Consider the following 8742-nt stretch of genomic DNA (forward strand, 5'->3'; position numbering starts at 1 on the left):
CGGCTTTCCTTGCAGCAAACTTGATTCTGTTTCGGTGAATGAGTGTTCCACACTCAATTGAGCCTTCGGTATGTGATCATGTCCCCAAGAAGTCTTGCTTTCCTTCTTTGCTCTATGACTTACAGTATTTCTTTAGTTAGCCCTGATTTCTTTATGTAACACCTTTTTTGCAAGCACTAGCTGTGCTGCTTTGCTGGTCTGAGATTTAAAATGTTTCCAGAGATCTTCACTGCTATTAAGTGAGCCAAGGGGCTCGAAGTGATTCGATATCTAAACACTGTGCTTCCGGCGAGTATCTGGCTCTTTTAGTTTCCTAGTATCTGCAGTGACGGGTTTTCTCTCCGATCGTTGCGCATGGAGGCGAAGCCGGAAATCGGCGCAAACAAGCCTGTGGTCTGCGTTTTCAAGCTATGCTGATCTGTAAGTTCCACATTTCTTCATCTATGATCTCTAGTACTTGGAAGTAATGACGTAGTCAATCATCTTCTTTGTGCGACCGTTATTACTGTACCACGTGTACATGTGGATAGTTTTACGTTGGAAGTAGGTGTTTGCGATGCAAAGGTTGCAAGATCGGCACAGTTCAAGTAGGCGAAGCCCATTGTCGTAAAGTGGGTCGGTGGATACAGGAGCAATTGTGCCGCACCATATATCCATATCATCGCGTACTGTCGCATTGGAGTCGCCGAGGAGAATAGTTATATCTTGGGAGGCACTGTCGCAAGGCATCTGGACAAAGCAGAGTAGAAGTCCTACTTAGTCACATCATCAGTTTCGTTGGTCGGGGCATACCGTACGATAATAGTCATCTTGCCCTGCTTATGTCCAAAGCGGGCCATCATTAATCTATCAAGTACAGCTTCGTGTAAAAGTAAAGCCTTTCTTGCAAGGCTATTTAACGCAAAGCCAGCACCATTCCTTATTGTGCTTCCTCTAGACCAAAGCAAAGAGTCACTGTTACCTATCCGCTCTTCTCCGCTTCCGGTAAGAGAGGTTTCTGTAAGACCTGTAGTCGACACTTTATTTCCGCTAAGTTCTTCAGAGAGTAGTCTCTTTGACGCAGGTGTACACAGAGTCAAGACATTCCAGGTGGCTGTTCGTAGCCCCCTTTGGTCCCTGAGGTTTAGTCTGTCAGTCTTTCTGACGTCGTCTGAATATCCGTTGACACACGATGGTCGACATCTTTAAATTGAGTCCAGGTCTGAGGCTATTTGGTCCCTTTTCGTTACACTTAATTTTAGGGTGGAGCATCAATAGCCCAACTGACCTTAGGCCTAGAAACTGCTTAGAGCTAGATTAAACCTAGGTACTGACATTTCTGGGGTGGGCTCCACCCGTCAGATGAGGTTGCGGTTGCCCTGATCGGAGTGTTTAGTTAAGGGAGAGATCCTATATCCAGAGGCACGTGTTCAGCAGACAGAGTGTGCCTCATTTTGAACGAACTCTATTCACCTCCAAAATACTTAGCCAAAGAATTTCATCGCACTCAGATAAATAAGGAACAGGAATAATTTTAGGGAAGAGGTTGGATTCAGCAAAAGCATGACACCACCTCCTTTTTTCCAAGTGTGAGATCCAAAGGACATAGCTCAATAAACTCTGAATAATTTGACAAACAAAGAGACCTTTGGTAATGAGACTGTACCTCTATAACAGCTATATCGTCAATTTGATTTAATTCTGATAGCACAATAAGTTCAGTAAGTTTATCAAAATTTAGGCTTTTGGCGTTAGTGGTTAAAAATTTTGGAAATTTTAAGTGACTGGGAAAACGGTAGCTGTCGTTGAGTTTCAGTAATTCTTGGACTAAATTTGGGCTATGGGATGGTGAGGGTAATTTTGGGACAGACTACTTATTAGAGGGTAATTTTCGCAAGTAGGAACAAGAGCCACATTGGTAGGGTACTCATGGGGAATAAAGTGTAAGGGATGGGGGAAAGGTCTCCTGGTGATACGAGGAGAAGTCAAATTGGGAGTGTTCTTTATAGGGAGGGATGGTAAGGCAAGATGATGCTAGGAAAGAGAAGCAGAGTGGAGGGTGTCTGAGAGGAGAGGGGTCAGGATTATTTTGGCAAAAGCCGGATGGAGGCCACAACCAGTTATTGGATTATTGGACACACGGAGAGGATTTATGTCTATGGGATGTAGATTTTCAGGAGGGTTATGAGTAAGGGTAGGTTTGGGAATAGTCCGAATAGGGTAATGTAAACTGAGGGGTTAGGTCGACCGGAAACGCGCACGTACCTGTGACAGAGGAAAATTTTGAGGCAGGGATTCCTGGGGTATGCTGCTCTGCATCCGCTATGCAGGGGGATAAGACTGGAAGCTGACTGGAGCACGATCCACGGGAGAAGGGGATCGCGAAAGCTTTCGGTGCTGCCCTAAAAAAGGTTTGGCTTTAAACCTTCTTTCCACCCTTGATGATGCATAAGAAAAATTACATGGCTTATCTATACAAGATAAAACAGAAAACAGCTCAACATATCAAAAATACGCTTATCAGACACACAGATTCTCGAAATAAAATGACAATGCAAGTAGAAACATGCATTGTAAGTGGAACTTGAAATTACTATTAAAATGATTCCAGATCGGATTTTTCTTTTTTCTTATTTTTACATTTCACGAACTCAAGAATGTTATCCGTTGCAGTGTTACAAGCAGGTATTTGTATGCTCTTTTGGGATCTCTTGTAGTTATTGCTGTTGCAACCGAACTTTGATAATTGGTCCCCTAGTGTAGTAATAACTGGTTCGTTGTTTTTTAAGTCCTTATGTAATTTGGTGAATTTTGATTTTATGGTGACTTGATTGTTTTATAGATTTGAAAATTCATCTTCCATAAGAAGGCGATGGGAATTATGGGAGTTGGTATCTTCACTAAGTTTTCTTCGTCACCCTTTTTTTGTTCATTAATAAAAATTTTAACTTGCTTTTTCAAATCTTTTATGACTGCTTCATGGTCTAAATTCTTCTCTAACTGTGAATTGTATTTAGCTCTGAGATCAGTACGCCGTTCACGCTGATCAGGTCAAGGGAGGACTTGGGAAGCTTGATTTTTTAAACTGCTTTTGGGGTTGTTGATTTTGTGACAGATGTGGCTGTATAGCGTGGTTTAGAGCTAGGGGGTGGAGAGAATGGTGTTAAAGGTGGTCCAGGGTCACCATTCAGAGAACAGGACGACTGGAAGTTTAAACATAACCACTCAGCACGTTGTTTTCCTTCCTCAATAGAAATACCTGCACGCTTTGGATGCAACCACTGTTGACGCCGATTGAACTGCACTGTTCTACAAGCAGCACGAAGTCTGAACCCTGGGCATCTGAATTTCATGGGCCTTGACATAATAGTGAAAAAAATAATTCGGATTATAAACCTCGGAAGTGTTCAATGACTGAATTTGGGATTATAATAACTTCCAAAATGGGTTTCAAAAATTTACCCGACATAGGTGTCTACATGTCAAGTACCAGAAAAAGACTGAAAACTTTTAAAGCCAAAGTGTGAACTCCCCTCCTGGCGAGTTTTGTTTGGCAGGAAGCTGTCAGGTATTTCACGCATTTTTTTACAGTCCCAACTTAGGTCAGTTTTTGTTTTAGTTGCTCATCCAGCAGCTGAACAGAACTGTACCAATTGTCGGCCGTGATATTTTTGCCTGAGCCATAGATGTTACTCTTCAAAGTCAGAGCTGTCCTAGTTGGTACCGGAAGATGCTCAGAACCAAGAAACTTTTTCTCATTTCCATAGTAAATGAATCCATCGTACAGATATATAGTACGAGCGTCCTCTAGGCACTGCATTTTGATGTCCTTTTTATTAGGTTTTGTAAGACTGTACATAAGAAAATGGCATCTGCATCTGCAGCTCGATATGTATCTCGTCGATACTGACGATGTCTGAAGGAGAGTAAATTTTGCTGCAGTTTCCGACGAACTACTCGCAAATATTTAATATCGGTGCATGCAGCGTTCCTCTTGCTAGACGGGTCGATGGATCATCAAAGCGAAGACAGGCCTCAATGTAAAGGAACCTTTTCAGGCGCAGAATTGCTCGAAAAATATCTCTCCCAGCCCCATCGCTGGTAAACAGGCCAGTTGCATCTTTGTTTCCAGACTTGAAAACTCCGGCAGTGTATATGAGACCAAAAAATGCCAGAGCTCTACTTTACGAATTGGATTCGTAAATGTTTGCTTATCCCGTAGATTGGCTCTAAAATTTGCACAACAGAGATCCATTTTCCTGTTGGTCTGCTCCACTGCGTTAACAATACTTAAAAGAAGACTCTAAGCAGTTTTCGGTTGCAAAGATTGAGCTTTGCGTACTGATCCTTTCGGGCCAGCTTGTTCAGTCATGATGTCTATAACTGTGGTTTGGCTTTAGGTTGTGCACTTTTCGACCATTTTGTTGTTCTATTACGTCCTAATAGTACATCCTTTTGGCTCTATCTTTTGTTTTTCTGCGAAAGTGGCACTTCATTGAGGTATGGCTGATTTGGAAGGTGTGATGGCAGTTCTCCAAATTGACTTGAAGGAGCGGCGACTTCATTTGATTCTTCTGCGTTTTTTTATGATGAACTTTCATCTGGAACAAGCGTTTCCTAATCGTCATACGATGGTTTGTAGTTATCGTCATTCTGTAAGAATAATCCACTTGATAAATCGTGATCTTCTTAAAGAAGCTGAATGATATCTTTCTCTGTAAGGCCCTTCTTAGCTCGGTTATCCATTCTAAAAAAAAAAGCCAAAACTGAGAAATTAAAAAGTTAAATCCAACTAGAATTTAAGTAAAAGTAACTAAGTTATTCTTGGCAATGACAGAAACATGCAGTACTAGAGAGAAATATCGTATTTCTTCACAAAACAAATCTTTATTTTCCTTTTTTTGTAACGTTAATGGTAGGGTGGGGTCCAAATGACCCTAGATCACTCTTACCTTCTCTGCCTTTGATGCCATCTACTTGACTTATTCTATGCTTTAGCACCACCAAGTTTCTGGGGTACACACAAGAAAACAGCGCTTTTCTCCTAACGGAATAGGAGGAACATACTCTCAAAGGGTCCTTGGGGTCAAAAAGACCCCACCCTATCAGTTAAGGGTCAATGTAAGAATGGAAAGTAGTATTTGATATATAACCTAAATATAAACCACCAATCAAAATCTCTTCCTATCCAAGTTATTTATTGTGGGCTGCCTCCCCATATTAGTATGGTTTTTGAAGACATAAACATATAAAGAGTCAGAGGTAATGGGCTTGTGATTGCTTGTGCAGGGTTTTGACCCTTGCTGATAGTAGAGCATTGGCCAGTCATGAAAAACGATGTTGTGATCAGGATGGGCCCTTGACTACACAAAGTATCCATTCACACTGGAGGTCACAAGAACTTCTTGCTTTCAGGTTTTAAGCCGGCTTAAGTGCTATGGGAAGATTTGGAAATAAATATAAATCCCTGCCCTTTACTGGTTTGGCACCCATTTTTTTCCCGTGGTCATAATAATTTCACTGATTTAGAAACTAAAATTGCAACTTTGAATACTGCTACGTTAAAAAACAATTATTGTGCTGGCATTTTGACAAACAGAATCAAACATTTGAACTGGACTTATTAGGAGGTTGAGAAACTTATATCCCAGGGGTAAAAACATGAAAATAGGTGACGTAGAATTCATTTACTTTGGCTGGAAGGATAGGATGCATAGGCAATGACTGGGGATCATTATGAATAAGTAAGTTACAAATTCTTTCTTAGGTTGGGAAGTTATTAATAATAGAATGCCAGTTAATAATTTTACGACTAAAAAGAGCAAGCTAAAACCGAAGGGGTAGGGAATTAAGCTACTAAGATGAGTTTTATTAACAGCCCAAGGAACAGACAAATAAGATACGATATAAATAATGGGGTATTTTTATTAGGATATTTTGATGGCCAGGATGGTGAAAATTAAGGTACATGGTGTCCTTTCTGGGTAAATTTGATGTAGGGACAACAAATAGGAACGGTGAGAGGTTTAAGCAATTTTGTACGTGTTATATGTTTATGACTAATATAGTTTTTAGTCATAAAATGGCCCATAAGTTAACTTAGTATCTACATAATAGTAATACAGCTAATCTTATTATGCTATTGTAAACCGAAGATTTATAGGATAGATCCAAGATACTAGTGAATATAAGAGTTTTATGATTGATTTTTGAAGTAAGCATCACCAACGAATAGTGTCTAGGGTTAATCGAAAACTAAAATTTAGGAAGGGCAACTTCATTCCGGGAAGTTATGACGTCGATATACTCAAGGATCAAGACTTGAGTGAAGCTTTCCAAGAACAGTTAAATATTAAACTAGACAGCTCAAAATTTGAGAATGTGGAATATGGATAGTTAGAAGCACAGCTAGGAATATTAGCATAAATACTTCAATTTTTGTATAGAAGAGAAGGTGCTTATACAAAAAGTATTTGAGTAATGGATAATATGAAAATAAGAGCAATGTGAAGAAGGCATTAAAATATGAAATAAGCAGGTGTTAAGTGGATGCAGAAAATGTTAAGTGAAGGTGTTAAGAAAATGTTTTCAAGCGACATAACAGTAAAACATTGTTTTGGCATGTCAAAAGATTGAGATGGAATATTCAATCTGGCCTTGTCCCAGTTACATATAGAACCTGTGCCTCAATTGGTGATAAGGAAAGAGTTAAAAAGAGATGGACAGAACATTTTGAGATTGCACTTAACCGTGATAAAGCTACAGAGAACAATATAGAAAAGAATTAAATAGTCTATGGCGATTTGGCAGTTAAGAAAGAATTATTTCGCCAGGGAGAATTGGAGGCAGTACCAAAGTATTAGAAAATGATAACACTTCAGGTACTTTTAGTGTTGTAGACGAGTTTTTATGGCACTTGGTATTTACCAAGTTACATATAGCGATCGCAAATTCTGTCGGTCCCGGTTTTGCTAGCTTAGGCACTTCCAGATAAGCTCTGACGATTGAATTTGGTAGACATATCAGGAACCAGACCGGATTAAATTTGAAATGTTCGTTTCCCTGAATTGACCATCTGGGAGGAGTCGGAAGTCGGAAATGCATAGAGTGGGGGGATCGGGATGAATCTTGGTGGGAAAAATAAGCACAAGTCTTAGATACGTAATTGACATAACCGGAACAGATCCGCTGTCTTCAAAGCAGTTGGGGGGAAGGGTTTATTCTGAAAAATTAGAAGAAATGAGGGATTTTTAACTTGCGAAGGAGTGATCGGCCTTAATGAAATTTCATATTTAGAAGGACCTTGTAACTCAGATCTTTAATTTTAAATCCCGACCGGATCCAGTGTCATGGGGGGGGGAATCTTGGAAAACTCTTAGAATGGAGAGATCAGAATGAAACATGGTGGGAAGAATAAGAACAAGTCCAAGATACATAACTGACATAAACAGACTGGATACGCTTCCTTTGGGGAATTGGGGGGGGGAGTGGTTAAATCTGAAGAATTAGAAAAAATGAGGTATGGGTAAATTGCGAAAGGGTAATCAGATCTCAATGAAATTTGATATTTAGAATGATCTTGTGCTTCAAAATTCTTATTTTAAATCCCGACCAGATCCGGTGATATTTGGAGGGAGTTGGAAAAAGAAACCAGAAATCTTGGAAAACGTGAAAATTGAGGTATCTTTATCTTAAGGATGGGTGATCGGATCTAAATGAGACTTGATATATAGAAAGATCTTATCTCTCAGATGCTACAATTTCAATTCCAATTGGATCTGGGGACATAAAGAGTTGGAGGGGGAAAACATAAATCTAGGAATCTGTAAATCTTTGAAAACACTTAGAGTGGAGAAATCGCGATGAAACTTGATGGGAAGAATAAGCACAAGCTCTAGACATGTGATAGACATAATTGAAACAGATCCGCTCTCTTTGGGAGAATTAGGGGGATTTCCAGTGCGTTGGCGTGTTCTATGCTTCTGGACGTGACAGGACGATGAAAATTGGTAGGTGCGCCAAGGACCTGCACAAATTGACTTGATAACAGTCGTATCCCCGATTCGACCATTTGGAGGCTGGAGGGAAAGGAAAAGTAAAAAGGAAAAATGAGGTATTTTTAACTTAAGAATGGGTGATCGGATCTTAATGAAATTTAATATTTAGAAGGATCTCTTGTCTCAGAGCTCTTATTACATACCTCGACCGTATCTGGTGATATTGGGGGAGTTAGAAGGGGAAATGGGAAATTTTGGAAAACACTTAGAGCGGAGAGATCGGGATGAAACTTGGTGGGAAGAATAAACACAAGTCCTAGATTCGTGAACGACAGAATCGAGCTGAATTCTTTTCTTTTGGGGGGGGGGGGGATTTGGGGGGTAGGGGTTAATTCGGAAGAATTGGAAAAATTGAGGTATTTTAACTTAAGAACCGGTGACCTGATCATAATTAAATTTTATATTTGAAGGAACTCATGCCTAAGAGTTCTTATATTAAAACCAGACCAGATCTGGCGACATTGTGGGGAGGTGGAGGGGGAAACTGGAAATCTTGAAAAACACTTGGAGTGGAGAGATCGGGATGAAACTTGGTTGGTAGAATAGGCGAATTTTTTAGATGCATGTCAGACGTACCGTACTGGATCCACTATCTTTGGGGGAGTTAGGGGGGTCCAGTGCTTTTGCGAGTTCGGTGCTTCCGGACGTGCTAGAACGATGAAAACTGGTAGGCATGTGAGGGACATGCACAAATTGACTTAACAAA

The sequence above is a fragment of the Artemia franciscana genome, chromosome 1, assembly GCF_032884065.1.
Source record: "Artemia franciscana chromosome 1, ASM3288406v1, whole genome shotgun sequence".
Classification (NCBI taxonomy): Eukaryota; Metazoa; Arthropoda; class Branchiopoda; order Anostraca; family Artemiidae; genus Artemia; species Artemia franciscana.